At 44.1% G+C, this 26,784-nt stretch overlaps 1 protein-coding gene across 9 annotated transcripts in view; it reads right to left on the bottom strand.

Moving 5' to 3' along the window:
• Nucleotides 1-26,784, bottom strand: part of MTSS1 (MTSS I-BAR domain containing 1) — a 162,134-nt gene that overhangs the window by 68,683 nt on the left and 66,667 nt on the right. The window contains exon 3 of one of the 9 annotated variants that reach the window (XM_060393658.1): nucleotides 16,549-16,624. The exons of the other annotated variants lie outside the window; for them this stretch is intronic. The gene's annotated coding sequence lies outside the window, so the exon portion shown is untranslated. The remainder of the gene's footprint in view (nucleotides 1-16,548; nucleotides 16,625-26,784) is intronic. 9 annotated transcript variants of the gene reach the window in all.

Raw genomic sequence — 26,784 nt, 5'->3', positions numbered from 1 at the left:
AGCGCTGTGGGTCCCTCAGGGACCACCCAGTGGGTCAGGTAGGGAGCTGAGAGGCCAGCCTGAGTATGTGAACTTCCTCAGGCCACAGGGACCCAGGGGAAGAAGCACTGGGAAGCCACGCGGGCTACATTCAAGCAGAAAAAAAAAAAAAAAATCACCATTTGCTTCACACAGAACTACCCAATGGATAGAATACTAGCTGTGATGTAAGGTGCAAAAGAGGTCACTAGAAGGAGCAGAGGCTAAAAGCTTGGCGGGGGGGAGGTGTGTTTCCCATCACAGGAGCAAGCCTGAGCTCCACCAGCCTCCCACCCCCATCTTCTCACTCCCCGATCATGCTCCCCAGAACGCTGTGCCAATTATCTCTTCCAATTAAACCACCACCACAGGACACTAAATCCAGTGACACAAATCAGCCTCAGGATGCTCAGCCAGCCCTGGGCTGGCATTTATGACCCTGATTAGCAGGAGGGCTCCCACAGCTCACCCAAGAACATGGACCATAGGTGAGCCCAGTGGGAGCCCTGCCTCCATGCCCACAAGCCCCCACAGCAGGTGCTCCAGAAAAAGGCAAGAAGACACTGATGGCAGAGCCTGGAGAAGACAGGGCTCACTCACCTTAAGTCCACTGTCCTGCACCAGGGATTTATTTGGGGATTATTTATTTATTGGGATGCTGATGGCAAAGGCAATCAACCCCAATGAGGGTTCTTTCACCACTGACGAAAGTAATTTACAGAACATCCAAGTTATAGGCATTCTGTTAGTTGCCTAATAGAGTCCTAAGATTACATGCCTACGTTGGGCCAGAAACTGCAAGAAGCACCTGATATAATTTCATCTAATCCTTGCTTATGGCAACCCTCTGAAACAAGTGTTAAGCTACCCACCCATCCCACTTTTAAAGGTGAGGAAACAGGCTAAGAGAAAGCTGCTGTGTGTGGGTCAACCTAGGATTCGAATCCAAACAGCGTCTAGCTCCAAAGTCTGTACTTCATGCCCCATCACGCCATGGCACCCTCCGGAAGGAACACGCGTAGATTTTGTGTTCTCCTGGACTATCTACAGGAAAGTTTTATCCACCAAGATAGTCCACGAGGCAAAGAGGGCAATGGGGAGCTAACATACATGGAGTGCTCAAGAGCCAGGTCAAGGTGTAAGCTTTACATATGTGTTATTTTTGCTCCTCCAGCAACCCCGTGAAGAGGTCCTATCATCATGACCATTTGACAGATGAAGAAACTGAATCTCAGGGCAACTAGGTCACTTAAAGTGACACAGCTAAGAAATGCTCAAGCTGGGTACTGAGCTCTCAGGATACCTGACTCTGACACCCAAGATCTGACCACTGAGCTACACTACAGCTGTATTTTGTGTAAGCTCCTCCCCAGAACAGACCCCACGTGCCTACACTCCCAGTCGCTGAGACAGACACAGTACCTCCAGCGTTACATAGCCTCCTGTCCTGATGGAGGTTGGGCAGGCACTGTTTCCATCCCAACCCACAGAGAGCCTGCCCCAAGAGATGCTCTCTTCTCCGACAGCACAGTGGAAGGCCTCCCCTGCACCCTGGAAGAATGAAGGGTTTCCCTAAGTGAATCATCCGAACAACTAAAATTCCTTCTGCGAGCATCCGTAAGTCTTCATTTTAACTGTGAGCTTTTTAAAAATATATTCCACACATTAGGCCATCCGTCAACAGAGCCACAGACAGACAAGCCAGTCCCCCTTACAGAGATGGTGTCATTCACACGGGGATGAAAGGTGACGTGGGGCTGGAGGATGAGCAGAGCACAGACCTGGAGGAAGAGGAGGAGAAAAGACTGGAAGGATAAAGAGAACGAAAGATGCCACTGATATTTTTCATTATTTTGGTTTTCAAAGATTTACATGATTTTTCTCTGCAATTCTAAAGAAGGAGGAGCAAACAAGACTTGATGTCCTTGGGCTACAAATAGTGCAAGTGAGAATCAAGGAAATCCAGCCACATACCTGGTGGTGTAGACACTTGCTATACAAAGGGGACCCACGGCCCAGGAGCAAGCCCTGGGAGCCACCCGCTCCAGACCTCCTACATCACAGCCTGCACCCCACCAAGACTCTTGGTAATTCATAGGTGCTTTCACTTTTGAGATGTGCTCATCTAGTGCACAGGCTTTGGGGTCAGAAACATCTGGGTTCCAATTCCAGCAACACCACTCACTGGCCATGTCACCTGGAGCAAGCTACCGAGCCCAACAGGCCTGCTCACTGTCATCTGTAAAGCAGGACTTATTTACAGGGCAGTTGTAAGAAGCAGACAAAATAATGCGTGTAAAGCACTTAGCACAAAACCCGCACCCCCACATCCCCCACACAGCAGTGGGCACTGCTATTGTCAACGTGTAAAGGTAGAACCCAAGTTAGCAGATACTGCCTCTCATTGCTTCCATCCTCTGGAAACTTCTAGACTTGGCACTCTAGAACCTGCCTGGTAGGCTGCAGCGTCCTGCCACTCAGACTGTGCTCTTCAATACACAATTTCACACAGCATTTTCACCTAGATAAGCTGCCAACCACACTTGCAGCCAAAGATTCATCTGTATAAGAAAAGGCAAATAGTGACCGATGGAGGTGGCACTAGACATCTCATCAGCCAACACCCCGAGGCTTTGCTTTTGAGCCTAAAGCACCTCGCACACTGGCACTGAGGTCAAAAGCAAGGAAGTCAGAGGATGGGACAGGCTGGCTCTTTTGGACTCTGATTCCAGGCGAGCTGCCTCAGCTGGGGGCTGGGAGGACAGCACAGGCCAACGGTCACTACCTTGACCCGTGAATCTCCTCACTGACACAAAATGTCCTTTACTTTCAGAGCCAGCAAACACACCGATTTCACAACAGGGAAGACCTTTTGGACACCAAATACATGCATGCTGAGTCACTCAGTTGTGTCCAACTCTTTGCAACCCCACGGACTATAGCCCGCCAGGCTCCTCTGTCCATGGACTTTTCCAGGCAAGAGTACTGCAGTGGGTTGCCATTTCCTCCTCCAGTGGGGGAGGTCTTCCTGATGCAGGGATCGAACCCACGTCTTCTACATCTCCTGCATCGGCAGGCTGAGTCTTTACCACTGAGCTACCAAAGGCACATATGAAATCAAGGCTGTCTACACAACAGGTAGACCACCTGTGCAGGTCAGAGCCTGTTCCAGATAGCGGACATGACCCCACTCATAACTCTGTTTTTCCTCTGAACCTCGCCAGGCACCTGGTCTCAAGTCCTGGTCACCTTCACCCCACCCCTCACTCACCCCATCTGTGTCCCAAGATGTCCCTTCATGCCCAAAGCCCCCGGGTCTACCAGCGTCTGTCTCTCCACAGCTCAAACCATTTTCAGTACTACTCTCGTCTCTATCAACCTCCAACAACAGATCCTGCCTGCCCAGGCCCTCCTGCTGACAAAATAAGACTCAGGGTTCCTCAAAGCCAAATGCAGTTAAGCTAAGGCTCCATCACTGTCCACTCCCAGCCTTCTGGAATAGCCTGAGACAACAGATCTGGGGTCGGCTGGTGGTGGTGGTTGGCTGTCTGGTTTGGTTTTAACAACCCAGCAACATGGCTGTGGGCCCCAATATTTTGGAATACTTGGGGCTTCTTTTCTAAAAAGCTCAGCTATAAATTTACATGTAAATAGAGAAAAGTGAAATGCTTGACTTAGCCCAGCCAAAGGCCCTAACGCCTCTGTTCCCTTAAAAATCCCCCATCTCCCTCCAGCCAGAGCACAGCAAAGTCCTCATCACACCATCACCTATTGTGGGTTAGCCCCCATCTGCAATGCTAAGCTGCTTGAGGCTGGACAGAGTGGTTTACTCATCTTTACAACCTTCCAAAGCAATGCCAGACCCAGGAGACAGTGAGTGCTCAATCCCTGCTCTTGCATGTGTCCTGAGCTGTTCCTCTGTACTGGGACAGCCCTAATTCGAGGTGGACTCCACTTATTTTTTGACCCTGATTTCACTCTTGCTCGATTGCTATCATGTTTTCCACCTGGTTGCTAAACAAAATAAAGAGAAAGTTTATCTTGTCTAAACATTCTCGCCTAGGCCAAATATTGAATAAATGCCCTATGCATACACCAAGTACTGAAAAAGTCTCTGAGGAAGGCCCTGAACACAAAGGTGAGAGGGTCTGTTTGCCAGGCCTCTTGGGCTATGACACAGCACCCAAAGCGGCCTCAGACATTAGGTTCCTGGGTTTATTTGCAGTTACTGCCAGATTTCTTTTTTCTCCCCCCCCCCTTTTAATTTTTTAAATTATGAAAGTATGATAACACATTTACCAGAGACTTGGAAAATACAGAACAATAGTTACATATAACTACTATATTATGTTGCCGTTCAGTTGCCCAGTCATGTCTGACTCTTTGCGACCCAATGGACTGCAGCACACCAGGCCTCCCTGTTCCTCACCATCTCCCAGAGTTTTCCCAAGTTCATGCTCATTGCATCAGTGATGCTGTCCAGCCATCTCATCCTCTGACGCTCTCTTCTCCTTCTGCCCTCAATCCTTCCCAGCATCAGGGACTTTTTCAATGAGTGGTCTGTTAGCATCAGATGACCAAAATACTGGAGCTTCAGCTTCAGCTTCTGTCCTTCCCTTGAATATTCAGGGTTGATTTCCCTTAAGATTGACTGGTTTGATCTTGCTGTCCAAGGGACTTTCAGGAGTCTTCTCCAGCGCCACAGTTCAAAGGCATCAATTCTTTGGCATTCTGACCTCTTTACTCTATATAACTATATATAACAATAATATATAGTTCCACTATATATTACAATTTTTAAGTAGATAACTAAGTTTTTAGTTGGAGTTTCAATATTAAACTCTCAAAAATTACTAGAATGACTATACAGAGGAGTAAGAGGATACAGTAGATCTGAAAAGCACTGTGAACCAATTCAACATAATTAAGATTTATACAATCTTCACCTAACAGTAGGATGCAAATTCTATTCAAGTTCCCATAGACTATAAACTAGGAGACACTGGAACCTATCCAGGGACATAAAACAAGGTGCAAAAATGTCATGGTCTAAAGGTACTGAAATCATACAGAGTCTGTTCTCTGATCACTGTGCAATTATGCTAGAGAGACTTCTTTCTTTTTTCTATTAAACATGTTTTGAGACTCCAAATGCAAGGAAACTGTCACAAAGGTTATTAACTCAGGGAGCTTACCTCCACAAAGTCTTCCAGAGGGCAGCCAGTGTGACACGATCATTCTGACAGCTATGACAAATTAAGCTTTATTTGCCCGAGAACCCTCCCTGTTCCTTTAGCTGTGATCACTGAGTCCTCACGATCCTCGCTGAGGAAACGCACACCGGCTGTCACTCAGAGCTCGTAGATGGAGAATCTCCGAGGATTCCTGTACAACCAACCCCTCTGAACACCAGCACCCTTGGGGAGGGTGCTCTGGAGAGGCAGCTGCTTCACATCTTGGCACGTGGGACTCCTTGACCCATCCTGATCTTGCGTGATGGCCTCAGAGCCTCTTTAGCAGACCCAACGGTCAGCATTTGCTGTGGGCAGCATTTGCCAACGGCAACTGACTCTACTGATCTCATACCTTTCAGGACTTGTTTACATCATTTAAAAATTCAAAGGTATAAAACTTGGAACTAAAATGAGACTTTGCTCTGGTGTGCATGGAAATGGCTAAGAAAGGATCTTTTATATAATCTTTTAACTTTTTATTTTATACTGGAGTATAGTTGATTAACAAAGTTGTGATAGTTTCAGGTGGAGAGTGAAAGGTTGTTGCTGACACATGAAAAGACACCGGGATTCTTGGCCTCCAGGGGAGAAGAATTCAATCCGGGGCCAGAGACGAGGCTTGATTGCTCAGAGCTTTGTGTAATAAAGTTTTATTAAAGTATAAAGGAGATAGAGAAAGCTTCTGACATAAGCATCAGAAGGGGGCAGAAAGAGTACCCCCTTGCTAGTGTTAGCAATGGAATTATATGCTCTCTAATTAGTTATTACAGTGAATCAAAAGAATGTCTGGAGGTTGTAAAGACCTCACTAGACCTACTCCCATAATTTACATTTTAAGATAACAGGGTTAGCCAGAAGGTTTTTCTCCAGAGACTGTCCGCAAGCAGGACACATTATTGTTATATAATCCTAAGGAATGTAGAGGGGGAAATGTTTGTCCTTTCTTCCTCCTTGAGAATTCCAGACCCCTCTCTCCTTGGGGACCCCTGGACTTCTTATCAATCTGCCTAGGAATTGACTCTCTCAAGAGCAAAGGGGCTCAGCCATATGTATACCTGCATCCATTCTCCCCCAAACTCCCCTCCCCTTCAGGCTGCCGGAGAGCACTGAGCAGAGTTCCCTGTGCTGTGCAGTAGATCCTTGTTGGTTGTCCATTTCAAACAGAGCAGGTGTACATGTTGATCCCGAACACCCTAAATATCCCGTCCCTCAAGGGGAAGGATGTTCTAATCTTCTGCTATGTGCCCTGTACCGTCCCCTGCTCTGATATCACCACAAGCCAGAGAATTAGACATTTACCCCAAAGACCAGGAAACCGCGGTCCTGGTAAGACTACAGAAGTAAGCACCAGGCTCAGGACTGTCTACTCTGAAGCAAGTACATTTGTTTCTTCTTTTCTAAGGAGCCATCCTGCTCCCTCAAAACAGAGTTCGGATTAAGGTGGTTAGATTTTAAATGAATTTATTAATCTAATCCCTCCCAAGGAAATATCCTATGAAATGCAATAGAACAGGGAAATGGGATGGTAACTAGAGAAGCAAATAGAATCAAGAGAGGTTTAGGATGGTGACAATAAAAGATCTGTACACTAACAGGCAATCCCAAATGAGGGATGCACAGGGCTAAGATGTCCTAGAGAGCTGGAGTAGATGGATAAAAGCCCAAGGAAGCAGTTCTCCTGAGACAGAAGCAGAGGACAGGGCTCTAATGTGAATGAGCTGGTGGGGTGGGGCGGGGGGAACGTGGTACCGGAAGATGAGCACTGAACACTTGTATAACTGCAGGCACGAGGGGGTTACAGCATTTGCAAACCCTTGGCCTTGGCCCAGCTGCTGTTTCACACTGGGCCCTGTAGGAAACAGGTGGTCATTTCCATTCACATCCTGGCAGGAATGGAATTTCTGCGTCACATTTGGGCCTCAGAGTCTTCACCCAAAGCAGCGTTCTCCCGATGAGTCTTTAAGTGAAGGGGTGATCTGCCTCTAAAAGTTAAAAGGGCTGGGTTTCAACAGCTACACTGTGGATGCAAGCACTTGCTCATTCATTCATTTCATACAAATACCTACCGAGTCCAGGAGTGAAAGCTGCTATGAGAATATGAAACCCAATCAGCCTAATCTTGCCCTCAAAGAAAGTCTGCTCTCATAGAAGACTTAAGACACAAGTTGGATAAATTAAGGAGGTAAAACAGGTTTTGGAGTTTACAGAAAAGTTAGATTAATTTCACCTGGGAGTTAGGATGGTCCTTCGCAAGTCCTACTGCGCACAATAAAAATCACCTGAGAAACTTCCCCAACAAGGTCTCTTATGAAATTCTGTGATTCCTGTATATTTTTATGGCAGAAGACAGTGACTGCTTTATGGTTATCATCCTTTAAGTCAGAGAATGTAGCCTTCGACTATAAATCTAAAAATGATGTTAATCATATATATTTTTTTTACCTTAGAAAAATCCAAGGAAAGTTCAGATGTCATGACTACAAAAGCTTTAAAGCTTGAATACTGCTACCCTTCTATCAATGGAGAAGACAGTTAAGAAGCTGCAGGCAAGTGTTTGTGACCAAATCCACAACCCCAAACTGGCCTCACCATAGCATTAAGTAATGCTGCTGAACCGAGCTTCAAAGGAAGCCCCAGTCATCCAAAAACAAGCTTGGAAGGAGAAGAGTCCTGTCTGAAACAGGAAAAAAGATCACACTCGGACATTCCATTTCCAAAGTTCCTTCCCTGGCGGAGATCTGTGCCCTTTGGAGCACTGTCAGGAAACCGCAGGGTCCGTGATGGGATAAGCAGACACCTGCTGTCCCCACATCCTCAGGACAGTTCTGGTCTCCCTGGGGCTCCAAGAGCACAGAAAGGGCCACAGAGCTAATTACCACCATTCAAGCATGAAGCTGAAATATCCCCCAAATGCCTCCCTCATAATAACCTAGGAGTTTTTAGATTAACACCCCTCATAGATATTATTTCCTGCCACTTCGGTCAAGACGCAGGAGGGTGACAAGGACCCTGAGGCCACAAAAGTATGAGTAGGAGAGGACAATGATGCTTTTCTTAATCACTAGTAATTATTGTTTTAATGTTAAAAGCAAACAAATGATAAATATCATTTTTGAAACACAGAAACAGCCCCCAGGAGGTAAAGATTTTTAATTAACTGGGAAGGCCACTTTGAATTCATCAAAAAGCCGAACTGGCAATACAAATGGGTGTATTAACTACACGTTTTTAAAATCTTTAAGTATAATTGCTTTACAAAGTTGTGTTAGTTTCTGTTGTACAACAACGTGAATCATACATTTTAACAACAACAAAAAAAGACTTCATTTTTCAAATGTATATATAGAAATGAGCTAGGTTAAAAGGTGTTGGCAGCAGAAATCCTAGAAACCTGTTTTAATGAAGATGTAAAATTCTTACAATGAAACTGTGTAAATAAACTTCTCCAAAGTGCCATAAGAATAGATGCTGTTAAACAGACAATCTTTGATAGTATTCACTTGCCCTGTAAACTTCTTTTCTATGTCGCGTTAAGACCATTATGTCTAAATGTTCATAAACTTAGGATCTGGGAAAACTGAATCAGATTTCTGCTAAACTTCTTCCCCTCAAAACTAATAAACATAATAGCGCATAACAGAAACATTATAAAGACCGAGCAATACAATAAGCCTATCATGTTTATGAGCTTCTACTTTGTTGAAGGGCTTCCCTGGTGGCTCAGATGGTAAAGAATCTGCCTGCAGGGCAGGAGATGCGGGTTCAATCCCTGGGTCAGGAAGGTCCCGTGGAGAAGGGAATGACAACCCACTCCAGTATTCTTGCCTGGGAAATCCCATGAACAGAGGAGCCTGGCAGGCTACAGTCCATGGGGTTGCAGAGTCAGACACCACTGAGAGCCTAACACTTTTTTTTTTTTTTTTAACACTGTGAAAAGGCACTTTCGCATATACCATTGACTAGCTGGATGCTCCTCAACTGCAGTGCTGGGCAAGAACTGTTCATCCCATTTTACAGATGAGGAAACTGAGTGGTTTCCCTTAGGTCTTACCACTGGCCACACTGGGTAAGAACCCTGCTCTCTAGACTCCCAGGCAGCCCCCTCACTGTTCTTTCACCATCTCACGCCTATTCCCCACCAATCAACCAGAAGTGATGCGAGGTAATGCAGCCACTCTGGGTCAGTGGAAAAACTGTCCTGTCTGATGAGATGGTTACTTAATTATTTTAAGAATTCAGAGCAGGAAAGGACTCAGAAACTATATATACACCCCTTAAATAATTTACTTTGACTTACATCATTCATTCCTCAATCTTGTGATAAAGGGCAAAGGTCTTTCCTTTTGAATATGGATCTGCTTAACGGGAGGTCTGTGATCTTTCTAGCAAAACAACCACACCCCACCCTGCAATGTCTGATTTCAGGTTCCTTTAAGGAGAGCCATACTACCTGAAAAGGGAAGAATCCTTCTAGATTTTAACCACCACCATGCCCCCTCTTAATTTATACCAGTGCAGCTCAACCACATCTAAAACACCAGGATTTTTTTTTTTAATAAGTTGTTTTTTGAGTCTTTCCAAAACACACAACAGAGTTTTCAGAAAAACAAGTTCTCTTTACACTCAAGATTGTGTCCGTTAATATATTTCATTCAATGACATAATTACAAATAGCAAGAACTAGTGGTAACAACAACTTTGGGGGATAAAGCACCACTAAGCAGGAAGCAGAGAATTGGTCTGGAGGAAGCAGACGTGGTCAGGCACAGAGAAGGGGCAATCAAAGCCCCACTGAGGGCCACGGGGAGGCACAGAGGGCAGTGCCTCTGGCCAGCCGGCCCACTGAAGGCCAGTGAAGACAAGGTCTGCCACACGCACCTGTAAGCACAACAGGACACATACTAGGCGATTCCATCAGAAAGCGGAACAGTACCAGAGCAGGAGGAATGATGAGACCCAGTAAACACGGGTCCAAAGAATCATGACCTTAGCAAGCCCCAGGAGCCCCCTAACAAGTGGTTAAAAGGGTCTCTTGCAGCTGCTGCAAAAATTCAGTAAGAATAGATGGAAAGCATCCAGCCTCGGCCTTGGAACATAGAAATGCTCAATAAACATGAGCTTCTTCTCTGCCTGTGTACTTTTCCCCCTCGGAGCCTGGCAACACGCTTCAAAGTGGAAACCACTGCAGAGGGAGGGAGGGAGGGAGGGACAGACGGACAGACAGAAAGAAGGACAGCCAGGTGGACAACTGGATTGGTGGCAGAACTTTAAAATCCCTTCGTTTTTATAACTTCCTTGGCTCAACCAGTCCCAATAAATGAATCAAGAAGCTATATCCTGAAGCAGAGTTTTCCCCACCCGAAGATGAGTTCTAATTTTATCAACAACATGGACATGGATAAAAGGAAGAGAGGCAAGCAGAAAAGAGTTCAGAACGTATCAGTCACGCATTCCATAAATTTATGAGCATATTGCCATGAAAGATTGCCCTATTTCATTCTGGTTATTCCCATAAATGTTATATTTTGGGTATTATTTAAAATGATCTTAAAATTTATTTTTCTATTGTTTGCTGGAATATAGAAATTCAGCTTGATTTTTGCATATTGATTTTGTATCTAGTAAACAGGTTAATTCTATTAATTTAAACAAATCATCTGTGCCTTCAAAAAGAAAATAAAAGAAAGTTTAACAGTCCAGATGTTAAACAGAAGAACTGGCTCACAGGTGGACAGATCTTTTTTCCCCTCTTCCTTCCAGTTGTAGTTATTGAGAATGAGGATACATAGAATGAGTGTGACTTTTTTCCAAAGGGCAGATTAAAGTACAGACAACTAAATGCAGAGAAAAGATAAATTATTCACCTTTAGTTGTCAATAAACAGCAAGTCTGAAACGGAAAATAGTTCCAGAAGGACAACCATGTGGCTTGGTTTCAAGTACTTAGCATTGCATAAAATGCAGTTACCTGGAAGGATGCTTAAGCTCTGAAATGAAACAGGTGTGGAACACATACTTTCCATGGTGGAAGTGATATGAATGAAAACACAGGCAGAAGGGAAAGCCCTGAGCTCAACCCATCTTAAGGTTTTTGTTTTTTTTTTTTAATGAATCAACTACTGCAAATAAGGCTTTCACCAACTCTGTATATTTATTTAAAACAAAAGCTCAAACTGCTAACAAGACATACCCAAAACACCTTGGGAGGGGACATTATTCTGGGGAGAAAAACATCTCAATTTTAAACAGCAGCCAAAGTCAGCTTACTCTTTTCCAACAGTTTCAGCTAATTCCCATCTTCTTCCAACAACCAATGTGGGTCTCACTAAGCTTTAAAATAGCCAGCATTTTCTCAGCTAGTAACATACACATTAACCCACCCAATCTGGAAATATGAGTCTCTTAAGGCAGCCTTATTTGTCTTCATTGTAACTTAAATAAAATATGAAAACAGTCAACAGCCTCGGTTTCTCTAAGCCTCAGTGTCCTCATCTGTGAAATGGGGATAGTAAAACCTATTTCAGACAGCTCACCCACCATCCAGTAGGAGGGTATCTTGCCAAATCCTTCCAAAAGAAGCATCTGGCAATACAGAACAAAAGCCTTAAAAATGCTTGTGCTCTGACTCAGTAATTCAAACTTAGGACTCTGACTGAGGGAAATAAGATATGCAAAAAGATGCACAGCAATGCTTGCTGTGGCATCACTTATAATACTGGATCCCTAGAAACAACAAAGATACAACCAACAGCCAGGAAATGGCTACAGAAACAGTTGTATGTTCACATGTGTTAATGTTTCTGTGGCCCAGAATTATCACAATATATATAATTTAAAAATTAAAACCTGTGCCCCACACTTAGAGACTTTATATGCGATACATATATTTAACACAGTTAAATTATACACATATGCACGTAGATACATATATGCATATTTATGGAAAATATTAGAAGTACAACAAAATATTATGTTAGGTATTTCCAGATGGTGAAATTACAGGTTATTTTCATACATTTGTAAGAGGAAAACTGCTTCCTGTTTTTAAATTTCTGTACAAAGAATTTATTTTAAAAATCAAGAAGAACGTTACGAAGTTCGTGGGAGAGGGAAGGGGGAGGGGCAATACAGGGGTAGAAGATTCAGAAGTGCACGCTATTTACATAAGCCACAGGGATACATCTATTGTATAACATGGCTATATAGGCAATATTTTATAATAACTATAAATAAAGTATAAGCTTAAAAAAAAGTTTGCGAAGTGTGTGTGTGTGGGATGGAGAGAAAGTACTGAAAGAGAGATCCCACAGCGTATTTTCACGAAAACCAACTGGAAGGGCACCATAAGTAGCTGATGCTCGAGCACACAGAAAAAGGGCACAGAATATGATCCCCTGAGGCCCGCAGTTTGAGCTATATTAAGCCTGGGGTCATTTCCTTGAAGACCTAGGCACATGGGCATCACCCCTTTCCACATATGTATCATCATTTGTGTGTGTGTGTGTGGGCGGGAGCTCCCAAACCACAAACCACATTGAAATGCATGAGTAGCACATTAATTCTGCAGTATTTTGGTTTCCCTGGCAACCTTATCTCTGCCTTCTTTGATCTCAACTACAGATGAAACCGTCTTTGTCCTCCAAAGTCCCTGAGACCTACTGCCAGCACCAGAGTGACCAATGGCGGCAGAACGCTCACTAAGAAGTTCTAACTAACAAATTTGTTCACAAATGGATACATTTGTTCATAACACAACGGATCATAAAGAGCATAATCTTGATATATTCACCATTTGAGTTCCAAACTCTCTGATTTTCACATATTACCAAAAAATTTAATTTTAGCATCACATAAACGTAATTAATCTTTTTCATAAGGGGAAGGAAAAAGGAAATTACACTTGTCTCCAACTTTGTTAAACAGTACTGACGTCTAAACATTTACCTACTGGCTCCACCTGGTGTCCCTTGAGCAGCCAGTGGAGTGTTTCCCAGACCTAATTTTAACAACTGAAAGTCAAAATGAGGAAAACAAAAACCTGCCTTGCTGTGAGAATGGCTTTGACATCTGAACACTATGGGCAGAAACTTATGGAGCGACCAGGAGATAATTTCAAAGAGGGGATGAGGAAACTGAAGTTACCCATTTATGACCTGGTAACTATTCCATTCTGAAGGAGATCAGCCCTGGGTGTTCTTTGGAAGGAATGATGCTAAAGCTGAAACTCCAGTACTTTGGCCACCTCATGCGAAGAGCTGACTCATTGGAAAAGACTCTGATGCTGGGAGGGATTGGGGGCAGGAGGAGAAGGGGACGACAGAGGATGAGATGGCTGGATGGCATCACTGACTCGATGGACGTGAGTCTGAGTGAACTCTGGGAGTTGGTGATGGACAAGGAGGCCTGGCATGCTGTGATTCATGGGGTCGCAAAGAGTCAGACACGACTGAGCAACTGAACTGAACGATTAATATAAAGAGACTTAAAATATTTTCTGGAAACGTGTCTGCTTCTTCAGTCATCTTTGAGGATGGCTCTGGCTAATTAAGCTGGAAAAAGTTAGGCATGTCATGCACAGTCATTTAACCACAAGCATCTAGCGGGAGTTGACCATTAGTCTGGCAGTGTGATAAGTACTGGGGACCCAAAAGTAAAAAAAATTCACCTGACTCAGAGACCCTCTCACATTAGTCAAAATACGTCTTTCCATGAACACAACAAAACAGGGGCTCCCATACACGCAAGGTGGCTGGTGGAATTATTCTTCCCCACAAGAACCCCAGACACTTATCTGGGAGCAACTACAATAACATGCATCCACTGTGAATCTCATGTGGAAAGCATGCCCCTTTACCAGACTGTTTTGTGGTTTTGTTTTTTTTTTTTTAACTATTTTCCCCAAATCTCATTTTCTCTGTTATAGTTCAGCATGACTTCTAATTTCAAGCCCAGGCCTTTGACTTCAACTCCTATCATGAGTACCCAGAAATAATGACCACATGCATCTTACTATTCTGAGTGCTTCTAAGCTTTCAATTCAGAAAATGAAGATCATGGCATCCGGTCCCATCACTTCATGGGAAATAGATGGGAAATAGTGGAAACAGTGTCAGACTTTATTTTTGGGGGCTCCAAAATCACTGCAGATGGTGATTGCAGCCATGAAATTAAAAGACACTTACTCCTTGGAAGAAAAGTTATGACCAACCTAGATAGCATATTCAAAAGCAGAGACGTTACTTTGCCAGCAAAGGTCCGCCTAGTCAAGGCTATGGTGTTTCCAGTGGTCATGTATGGATGTGAGAGTTGGACTGTGAAGAAGGCTGAGCGTCAAAGAATTGATGCTTTTGAACTGTGGTGTTGGAGAAGACTCTTGAGAGTCCCTTGGACTGCAAGGAGATCCAACCAGTCCATTCTGAAGGAGATCAGCCCTGGGATTTCTTTGGAAGGAATGATGCTAAAGCTGAAACTCCAGTACTTTGGCCACCTCATGCGAAGAGTTGACTCATTGGAAAAGACTCTGATGCTGGGAGGGATTGGGGGCTGGAGGAGAAGGGGATGACAGAGGATGAGATGGCTGGATGGCATCACCGACTCGATGGACGTGAGTCTGAGTGAACTCTGGGAGTTGGTGATGGACAGGGAGGCCTGGCATGCTGCGATTCATGGGGTCGCAAAGAGTCAGACACGACTGAGCGACTGAGCTGAACTGAACTGAAGCTTTCAATGGAAACAGTTGCCCATGTCCCCACACAGACAAAACCCCAGCTTCTTTCTCCCTCAGCCCAGGTGGTAACACAATGACCTTTGCTCTTTGGGGTCAGAAAGGTCAATGAACCTCACTTGGTTTCAAAGAGACTATGGTACCACCAGGAGCTGCTAAGGCAGCTAAAGGCAAATGAATCCCAATCAAGCCTGCTATATGTCTCCCCCTCTCTCCAGGGCTAACTTAGAAAAAGTAATGTTAAATACTTTAAATATACTTAATGGACAGTGGAGGTTTTTTAAAATTACATTTAATTCATTTTTTTAAAGGCAGTCCTGGGATATCTTGTTTCAGCTCCTTCAGGAAACCAGAAATTCATTTTCTCCTGTATTTTCTTTCCTTCCTCCCAAAGTAATATTACCAAGGCTGAGCTCACAAGCTTTAGTCCTTTAACCTAATGGATGGGTCAGTCAACTCATCTTTAGTCAATTACATATTAAACAGTTTATGACCTGGAAAATGCATACTAAATATAGCTGTCATCTAATCAGCATTTCTTTGTAAATAAGTGGAATAAATAAACAGATACTAGAAAATTTTTTGAAGCTTCTAAACATATTTTCCTGGATCACAAAGAATAACTAAGTACTGGAGTTTCTCAAATTATCTTTAGATAAGACATCTCTTACACATCCACTGATTTTTAAACACAAGTTAAATCCATACTTTGATAATTCAGACAACCTGCAAGAAATCCAACAGCAAGATCCCTCAAAACTTAAACTACTACTGAGAAAAATGGTATGCAGTATTTGGATGCCATAGAAATAAGATTTTCCAAATGCTCTAAAAGACTTAACTGCCCCTGGGTTTTTAAACCTTTCAGACTGAAAAGAGCTATTAGACAGCTATTACCCAGTACCTTAAAGGAAATTTTCACTTATTTTCACTAAATAAACATGTTATATTACCTACTGGATGATAGCTAATAGCTATTTTCTACATGGTTAAAAATAATCTGCTGCATTTCACAGACCTTTTTAAAATAAAAGAACTTTACATCTTCAAGAACTATCTCAAACTACAAATTCATACTATTTATGTACGTGTTATGTACTTTCTGTTTGGATACAGCCAAGATTCTGGGACCTTTGTGTAACAATTTGCTTTGGGCTTTAATTAGACATCAAAGTTTTCATGTTTACCAGTTTTTATCCTTAATAAAGCAAGCTCTAATAAGCGAAAATGTGTCGGGGTGTGTGCATTTTCAAGTGTTCCCATTCCTTCTATCCTCATTATCATGTTTTAACTAATTTCAAAAGTACTACGAAATAATTTCTCACTGATTCCTAGTGTTGCAGCTGGTCAGTGGTAGAAAGTAGGACAATTCCAACTTTTTGAAATATAACTATGTAGTCACATCTAGGCTAAGGTCATGGGCATGGAAATCTAGAACTCCTCTCCCTAAAACCAGAGGCTAAATGAGAGCTCCCGGAGTCACTCACAGCTCTCTGATGTGACCCAATCCATCCCAAATGATGGGACATGACTCTAGAGACCTCCATCTTGGAAATAATTGTCTCCAACTCACCTTACGTTTCAAGAACAGGAAGGCAACCAGGTGGGCGACTGGACCGAAGCAGATTTCTTCCTTCAGGGCTAGAATCCTATTTAAGGTAGGCATGGACCATCAGGTTCTTTATTAACATCTGAAATCGGGAGTGAGCAAGACTCGCCCCATCCCAGCATCTCAAAGCCTTTTACAAACAGAGGAAAACCCTGAGGACAGAAGAACGCAGAGCAGTTCCCAGAGCTGCTGCAGAGATGCTGCGCTGCTGCATGGGGGGTGGGGGAGAGAGCCAGGTGAGAAGGTTTTGCTGTAGACACCATTTAGTTTGGGGGTTTGTTTGTTTTTAAGTATTTCAAAGCACTCACCATGGATGGGCTCATTAGGTCACTCTTGACAGTGACTTTCTGCCATTTCAGCAGTCGGGCCACACCATGAATAATTGCTTAAAAAACCTGATACATGCCAAGCAGCACCAGACAGAGATTGCACAGCCTCCCTGGACACTCAGCTCATCCTCCTCCTTGAGCTCCTCGGGCCCACAAAAGCAGCTCATTGCAGCAAGGTGAGGAGACTAGCACCCATAGGCGCGCATCCATTTTCAGATAATATGTTAACTCGGAAAGGTCTGGGGCCCTGGCACCAAAGCCGGTGGGAAGCTCAGTGGCATTTCCCAAGGATGTCCAGCAGCCACCCAACACCCTGGTATCAGATTCAGGAGGCAGGAAGCAGAAGCCACCCTCCACACAAACTGCAGGTATGCCCAGAGATATTTCAGTGCAAAGTCAGTGAGATTAAGTGAGACTCCAGGCTGCAGGAGCTACCATGAAACAGATGTGAAAAAGCTGTGAATACACCGAGATGAAAAATGCCTAATTTATCCAACACCCGTGGGTTCCATGCCTGCATTCACCAAGCTGTGGGGTGCATACAGCCAGCCCTCACGCAGCTTCTACAATATCCAGACTCTGTGAGAAGCCCCCCAAGTAAGAATGGCTCGTGATTTAATTATATCCAAAAAAAAAAAAAAAAAAGTGACACTTTCTATCTTTGGTGAGCTCATCTGTTGTCCTTCTTCCAAAACGGTCATGAAATAATAGTCCTAATAATAATATCCATTTCCATTCAGACAAAACCTTAAGAGTTGGTAGATCACACCCCACAGGCCAAATCTGGCCCACTGCCTATTTTAGTTAAATAAAGTTTTATTGAAACAGAGCCAGGCCCACCCAATTACCTATTTCCTTTGGCTGCTTTCGCTCAACAATGGCAGAGTTGAGCAGCTGTGACAAAGATACTCTCCAAGTCTGAACTATTTGCCCTGCAGCCTTTACAGAAAAACTCTCCCATAACTGGCACAAAGTATTTAAACATTTAGGATATACATATCTTTATCAGCAGGAAGCAGCCCTCACCTAAACAATGCTCTGGTGTGGACAGAGGGCTGGGGGCCCTGCTTCTTAGCAGCTTTTGAGACCACATGACGCTGCCAGGCTGCAGTTCCTCTGTCTATACAACTAGGGCTGCAATACCAACTTTACAAGGCTGTTGTGAGGCTCAGACATGAAGGCATATATAAAAAGCCCCTAGAACCAGGACTGGTTCTTCAACGTGCTCCATCCATACTAATGACCCACACCAGGACTTCCGGAGTTAAGAATTTAGGGCTAAACGTGAATCACCAGGAGCAACTCACTTCTATGAGTCACGAAGGCTTTCTCACCGTGATCTCAAAAGGATCACGGACTCAGAGCACTATAATCCAAGGAAAGGGTGCAATGTTCTTTGCTGAGTCACAGAAAGTTAAAGGCTCTGGATTCTGTTCTTATGCTTGAAGGAAAATACTGTGAACTATTTGAGGGTGGACTCCTTCAATACAAAATGGAAGTCCACCCTCTGGATTCAAGACTTAGCCAGCAGCCCAGGGTCTATCTTCAAACACTGTAACCTTATTAACAGGCAGCAAGTGTAAGAGGGGATACCCAGAGGGTGACCAAAGCATGCTGTGGGCCAGCCAGAGCAGCAAGGAGGCAGCATTTTAAAGGGCTGTGAAATCAAGCTTTTGTTGCTTCACGCTGAGGGGTGTGACTCTGGCCGGAGCACACAGCAACGACAGGGAACCAGATCATCAGGAATACGGGGCCAGCTGGGTGCCCGACACGACCTCATCACAGCCACATCCCAGGAGCCTCTCCTCAACCCCCTCTCCTGCCCTCCCATTTCCACTCCATCTTCTCTGATGTTTGCAAACCAAAGCCAAGCACGCACACACAGCCTTCAACCACCTGAGACTGCCTCCAAACACTAATATGACACAGGGCAACTGAGGCTACAAAACACATCTCATGAGGCAGGGAGGGCAGAGTTTAGGTACCAGTTTTAGAGTTGGGGAAACTGAGCCTCAGAAATTCAGTATGACCTGGCAGCGAAATCACATCTATCAGATGTGTTCACCACTCCATATCCATCTCTAGGCCCAGCAAGACATTGATAGTTAACACGGGTGCCCAGTTCATTGCTTAGGACCTAGATTCAAACTCCAGCTTTTCCATCTACTAGCCTTTGACTTTGGGCATGTCAATTTACTTCTCTCTGCCCAAGTTCACTCCTCTGTGAAATGGAAATAACATTAATCTAGCACACAGGGTCACCATAAGGCCTAAGTGATTTAATTTAATACACAAAGACTGCCCAGGACAGCGCTTGCCACTAAGTACAATTCCATTAAATGCTGACCACTGTTATCTGATGAATCGAATCTATCCGACTTAAACCCAAATCTTTGGACTACTTCTGCCTTCTCATTCACAAATCACTCCCCAAACACGCCTATGGCAACTTTAAAAATTATGATCCAAGTGGACTTGCCTGGAGGTCTAGTGGTTAAGACATCACCTTTCAAAAGGAGGGTCTGTGGGTTTAATCCCTGGTTGGGGAGCTACGATCCCACATGCTTTGGGGCCAAAAAACCAAAATATAAACCAGCAGCAATATTTGTAATAAATTCAATAAAGACTTTAAAATGGTTCCCATAAAAAATTTTTAAAAATTAAAAATATAAAATTATGAATTAAGAAAGGCCAACTCTCAGGTGGTATAAAAGCACCAGGCAACAGGAGCCTTTTTCCAAAGGACATCTGGCTTAAGCTGATAATATGCCACAAAGCAAACTGATAGCACCCATCGGTCACGCATGTAAGTCCAAAACGAGAACTTGAGCGTGGCACGCACGCACGTAGCACACTCACAGGAGCAATACCGAATGGCTCTGCCTGCTTTGAGCTACTAAACACGGTCCTCGCTGGCATTTTTTGGCCAGACATGCCTACAGTTGGGAACACGTCACATTAAAAGCATGTCTCTAGGGTTCTGCCCTCTAAATAAAGGCCCCTGACAATTCCTGACTGCAGAAGGGCTCATTTCTGAAACCACAGGCCAGATAAAGAACAATGTGAAAACCTTCAGAAGCAAAGCAGTCATTTTCAGCTGTTCTGGGACCCAAGTCCCCACTGGCACAGTCCCCGGCGAAAGCCAGCAGGAAAAACCCCTCACTCAGGAAGAACCTGCTACATCACCGAGGAGCACGGGGACAGGAAAATCACTGGGCGTGGGTCACCCTGATCCCCAGATTAGGGGACCAGTGATGCCCTATTTCTGGGTTTCAGCTTTCTCGTCTCCAACCTACTGCACGTGCCATCCTAGAGGGAGAGCTTCTTTTGTGCTTATCTCCCAGCCCCTCCTTCCTCCTCGTGGGCAGAGGGTGGGCCCTGCCTTATCCGTCAGGGGGAGCCCCATGCAGTTTCCTTTTCCCTGAAGAATCTTCACTCCCCAACTTCAAAACTCATCTAACCGCCAACTGCCTCTAAAGCCCTTTCCTGCATATTCCACCCATTTCAACCACCCCTGGGGGTTCCTTCTCATCTTCCCTCCCTTTCTGTTTACCCAGTCATAAACTCTTTAATAACTGGACGAGACCCAGAATACCCATTCTAATTTCCTACCCACATTTTCAAATTTCTAGTGACCACATTAACATAAAAAGAGATGGGAAAATATAATTTTAATATATTTTATATAACCTAATATATCTATAATATTGTCATTTCACTATGAAACCAACATACAAATTATTAAAGAGCTATCTTAATTCTTTTTATTTCCCATAATAAGTCTTTGAAATCCAATGTGTGATTTCCACTGGAAAGTACATCTCAGTTGAGACTAGTCACATTTCCAAGCACTCAACAGTCAGACGTGGCCAGTGGCTATAGTAAGGGACAAGGCAGTTCTACACCATGGTCTGTTGGCATTCCTACAAGCCCAAGGGCTTCCCTGGTGGCTCAGATAGTAAAGAATCCGCCTGCCACGTGGGAGACCTGGGTTCGATCCCTGGGTTGGGAAGATCCCCTGGAGAAGGGCACAGCAACCCACCCAAGTATTCTTGCCTAGAGAATCCCATGGACAGAGGAGCCCGGCGGACTGTAGCCCATGAGGTCGCAAAGAGTCAGACATTACTGAAGTGACTTAACACTCAGGCACATCTGTAGTCTACACATAATTTAAGACCAAAACTGTTTTAGAAGGCAGCACAGCTCTGCTTCCTCCGAATAAGCCCTAAATTTCTGAGATGTAGGAAATTCAAGTTTCACCAATTCAGTCCAATGTTCCCCTTCCCGCCCTTAACTAGAATATGAGGACTAGCATAAAGGAAAAAAAAAAAAAAAGATAATCACACACACAACAAGCATTCCTCTTAAAAGTACAAAACAAGTAGTGTTTCTCTTGTCCAGGGGCCTTTAAGACACACCCAGTTCCTCCTTCCATCTCCAGTGGATACAGTGAGACAGTGAACCTTTGTATCTTTCAAAAATGGATAGGAAACTATAATAACTGTCATCAAAAGTGCTTCCAAACATCGATCCCATGGGTTCTGCTTTAATGAATAACCACCGAAAACATCCTGAAGTTCTGCCCTCATGGGAAATACCCCTGAGGGGTTAACCTCTGCAGTCTTATTCACACCACGGCTTGGCCACAGTGAATTCTCTGCCTCACCTGGACCACCTGTATTCCAAGCTCTCTGTCCCTTTGGGGGCAACATTCAAAAGGGAGTGACTGGGGACTTCCCTTACAGTCCAGTCATTAGGACTCTGTGCTTCCCCTGCAGGAGACACGGGTTCAGTTCCTAGTCAGGGAGCTAAGACCCTGCAAGCCACATGGCACGGCAAAAGAAGTGACTGATTCAAAGCCAAGACATATTCAGTTCTGTGCCCAGACACACGGGGGCTGGCCTTTATTTGGAATGCCCAGATGGGGCACAAGCACAGGGCAGATGTGAGTGGGGGAGGAGATGGGTAGGGACTCCGAAAGGTGGACCTGACGGGAAGTCCAGGCCGGTTCCCATGCCAACAAGGGGGTAAACACTGGGGCTGGGGCATCCAACACAGCAGTCCTCTGTGCAGTGACAACTGAGGACAGTACAGAAAGGCTGTGGCTCAAAGTTATGCCAAGTATACTGTGTGGCTTAGTCTGCCATCTTGAAACAAAATGGCCAGCTAATAACTTTCCACAAGCTGTCTTTTATAAGTTTTTATTCATTATAACTGTGTAGGTAGAGCATCAGGAAAGAGAGATATGTGCTTTTTAAAAAATTTTTATTGGAGTACAGTTGATTTCTAATGTTGTGTTAATTTCAGGTGTGATTCAGCAAAGTGATTCTGTTATATATATATACACATATATTCACTCTTTTTCAAATTCTTTGCCTATCTCGATTATTACAGAATACTGAATAGAGTTCCCTATGCTATACACTAGGTCCTTGTTGACTGTCTATTATATATACAGTAGTGTGTGGATGCTAATCCCAAACTCCCAATTTATTCCCGATCCCAACCACATCTCCCGTTTGGTCACCATAGGTTTGTTTTCAAAATCTGTGAGTCTGTAAATAAGTTCATTTGTATCCGTTTTTAAAATTAGATTCCAAATATGAGTAATATATATGACATTTGTCTTTCTTTACCTGACTAACTTTACTTGGTATGATACTCTTTAGGTCTACCCATGAAACATGCTATCTTTAAAAAAGTACAGAACCGGCCTTCATAACATTACTATGCATAAAATACTCCTTTTCCTCCTAGGACTCACAACACGTATGAGTTTCTGTGACAATGATGGGGAAATTCTACAGTCCACAGAACCACTAGAAGAGTTGCTAAGTTGTGTCTGACTCTCCATAACTCCATGGACTGCAGCACGCCAGGCTTCCCTGTCCTTCCCTATCTCCCTGAGTTTACTCAAACTCATGTCCATTGAGTCAGAGATGCCATCCAACCATTTCATCCCCTGTTGCCCCCTTCTCCTCTTGCCCTCAATCTTTCCCAGCATCAGAGTCTATTCCAATGAGCAGGCTCTTCACTACCCTGGAAGAATGGTGAAAACTTAAAAAAATCTTAACTGATTCTCCGAGTGCCCATTAGGAGGCAGATGGAGGCTTTGGTTACAAAAAAAAAAAAAAGTCCTCTTTCCTATCATAGATTCAGGCAAAGCAGCCATGTCTCAGGTTATTTACATTCCAGAGCTCCCAGTGCTGGGCGGATGCTTCTGGAAATATCTTACCACTCCCCCACATGAGGGTAATGAGGTATATCACATCACTAACTGGCCAGCTAATAGCAGGCTCAACTCCAAAGAAAGAAAGGACAGGCCTAAGGCATTCCTGAGGACAGTTGCCAACAAAATCCTGAGGAAGAGAATCTTGGCCTGATGAATTATTAACCTATTTTTAAGCATTTGACCCTCTTCTCCCATCTTCTCCCATCCAGTCTTCATTTAAAAGAAATGCATCGTTAGCAAAGATTTACTGTCTTGCGAAGCATAACAGAAGCAAAAGTTCCCACCTAGCCCTCAGTCTCTGCCATTTTCCATGGTGATAACAGCATCTGTAAATGCAAGGCACATTTATAAATTATATAGCAGAGATCAGGAGAAAAGGATAAATCAAAATTATGAAGAGTTTTAAGAAAAGCAAGGGTTTTATTAAGTATAAACATTCAAAGGTTCACACTAAACCACATGAAGCATATTCTTATGCCAACACCACCAAGAACCTTCACCCTAAACCCAGCTCGGTCACTACTAACAAGGTAACTGTAACCAGCTGGGAATCTCTCTAGGTCTCAGATGCTGTCCTAACAGAGAGAGGTCATAATTCATACAATTACTCTTCGAGAAGCAACATGTGACCCACCTATTCGCAAACCTGATGACTAACATGAACAGCCTTTACAGTTTACTTAATGTCTCATCAAAGAAGAAGTATCTTCTGCTCATTCTAGAAAAGAACAAGCTGAGGCTCAAATAACAGGCACAACTCATTTTACTGTGCTTTGCTATAGTGCTTTATAGCACTTCAAGATATTGCTTTATACACACACACACACACACACACTCACACACACACACACTCTGAAGGTTTATAGCAATTTTGCATTGAGTAAGTCTACCATTTTTTGAGCAAGGTGCCATTTTTCCCACCAAAACTGCTCACTTTGTGCCTCTATCTCCTATTTTGGTAATTCTCACAGTATTTCAAACTTCATTATTATATTTGTTAGGGTGATCTGTGATCAATGATCTTTGATGTTACTATTGCAAAAAGATGAACCATGGATGATCAGAGACGAATTCCACCATCTGCCATACAAATTATTTTTCTGCCTGTTCAGAACAGCTACTTCTGACATTGTTGGTGTTATTCAGTAGCTAAGTCATGTCTGACTCTTTTGCAACCCTATGAACTGTAGCCTGCCAGGCTCCTCTGTCCATGGGATTTCCCAGGCAAGAATACTGGAATGAGTTGCCATTTCCTTCTCCAGGGGATCTTCTTGATCCAGGGATCAAACCCATGTCTCCTGCATTGGTGGGCGGATTCTTTACCACTGAGCCACTAGGGAAGCCCACTTCTGACATTAGGGCAACTTTAAATAAATAATAGCCAAATGGTATCAATTACCACACTGATTTAAAGCTCAGATTCTGTATAGCTAACAGTAATCATTTATTAAAATTTCCCCATTAGTCTTAATCCATTTCAGTAACTTGAATCTCAGGAATGATCATAGATATGGCAAGCCTTTATTTGATAATATCAGGAAAGTTTCCCTTTAAATAAAGCAAAATGCTTGGATCACAACACATGGATCACCACTCTAGGCTTATTCCAGAAAAGCTACCTAAAAATCACACGGAGCTACTCAGCTCATTTCTCAGGAGATTAAGGCTGAGAATTATGATTTGACTTCAGAAAAAAACAGCCAACACAGTTAAATCATACTGTTCCCACTGATTAAATTACGAAGTCCACAGAAATCCTTGGGAGGAAAGAGACCAAGCTCAATTGTCACAGGATCCAAAGAGATCACATCAAAGTAGCTGGTCATCACCTAGAGCCTCTTCCTAAGCACAGATGAGACCACACCGGAACCATTCTCCTCCCACCGTGTCGCTCTCCCTGCCCTCTTACAGATGCCCCTCCCAGCCTCAGATCCCACTTCCCCTGGGGCTCGTTTCCCAGGTGTATGTCCATCTAGACCAAGTCCCTGAAGGAGACTCACACATCTTCTAATCAGCAGCATCAGGCACCTTGCCTGGCACACTGCTCACACTCAAATAAATCCTGTTTATTTATCCTGTTTATGAGTGGATGGCAGGTAGGTAGATGGATGAGTAGAGAACCCACTCAATCCAGCCTGAAAAATTAACAAAATGTTCAGAAGAAACAGGATGAACTAAAAGTACCTTGAAGACATTAGAGAAAGGAATGGGTATTTATATAAGAAACAGTTGAATCAACTTCAAGCAGTGAGAACTGTCCTGAACACAGAATTAAAGGAGAGTCCAAATAAAAATCACTACATAAGTAGAAATAAATTCACATATACACCACTAGCAGGAATAATGCCTCCTCCTGACTCTGTCTGTTAAAACCAGACCTTGTGACCATTTCCCAAGGGACTGAAACAACAAAAGCAACAGAAAATTAGAGACAGTCTCTATTCCCACAGACTCAAAGGCTCTGTCTGCCTCGCTGTCCCCTCTCAAATGTGGCAGGCGGGACGGCCATTCTAACCAGGCAGACCTCAAAACCACACAACTGTCCCGATGCCATCCTGTACTTCAAGACAGTCTACCCATGGACATTTCCAGAACTTTGAAAAACCCTACTCTTCTCTGGGCTCAGCTATGGAGGACGAAAAGGCACCAGGCAGCCCTGAGTTAGGTTTCAAAAAAGCACAACCATTTGAGCGATTTAGAGTAGGTTGGGCCAATGGAAACACGAGCCTCAAACAGAGGAGCATTTAAACCCAAAAAGCCAACAGCGGAGGGGAGGGGGCAAGGAACAACGACACAAGTTTATAATTAGAAGGCATATTTCGGTATTTAGAAAGAAGCACACACACACACATAGCCTTGAACGGGGGAGGCAAGATCAAGGCAAATCCCTCACAACAGCAGGGATCACTGCCCTGCTCCTCCAAAAGAAAGGCATTTCCTGGGTCAGAGCTTAACCGGCTCCCACACGCCCGGGCTGAGATGCCTCCCGCTACTGGCCAAAAATGAGGCCAAGCCTTCGTGCGGGGATCCACGCAGTCCACGGGATGCACACTTCTGTGAAGCGAGTTCTCAGTGCATATGGCACCAGTGGTCCTGAAATCCTGAATGTGGTACAACCTCGTGCTAGTTCAGCCCTGGAAGCCCCCCCACTCTTCCTTGCCTCCCTTCCTCCTGGGTCCACCCCCTCCCCCCAGAAATCCTGGGTCTCCCCCCCGCCGGGAAGGGGCTTCCTTCAGTGTCCTCCTCCCCAGGGGGGCAAAAGGATGAGGGATCGACACCCTAGAGGCACCGCTGAACTCATGCACACACAATTAATTTGGATCACAGTCTAGCCTCTGAGAAGTTTCACCTCTCAGCCCTGAGGCCATTTTCAATCTACAGAGAAAATGGGAGACAAGGAGGCACCCCGTCTGTGAACAGGAAAAACCAGAGCCAGCTACCAAGCAAGATGCCAGAGGGCAGGTGGATGAGCTTGGTCATTAGAACGCTCATCACTCAGAACCTTCACCCTCCGAGGAAAAAGAGTTCCTGTAAGAAAAACTCACTAACCCATCTATGTTTTTAAAAACACAGCTGACTGCTTTTTCTAAAACCAAAGGGGAACAGTGCAAAGCAAAAAGGCTGAGACGCTATCACCCA

This window comes from Ovis aries, chromosome 9 (assembly GCF_016772045.2).
Source record: "Ovis aries strain OAR_USU_Benz2616 breed Rambouillet chromosome 9, ARS-UI_Ramb_v3.0, whole genome shotgun sequence".
NCBI classification, from domain to species: Eukaryota; Metazoa; Chordata; class Mammalia; order Artiodactyla; family Bovidae; genus Ovis; species Ovis aries.
This window is presented reverse-complemented; position numbering and strand designations above follow the sequence as displayed.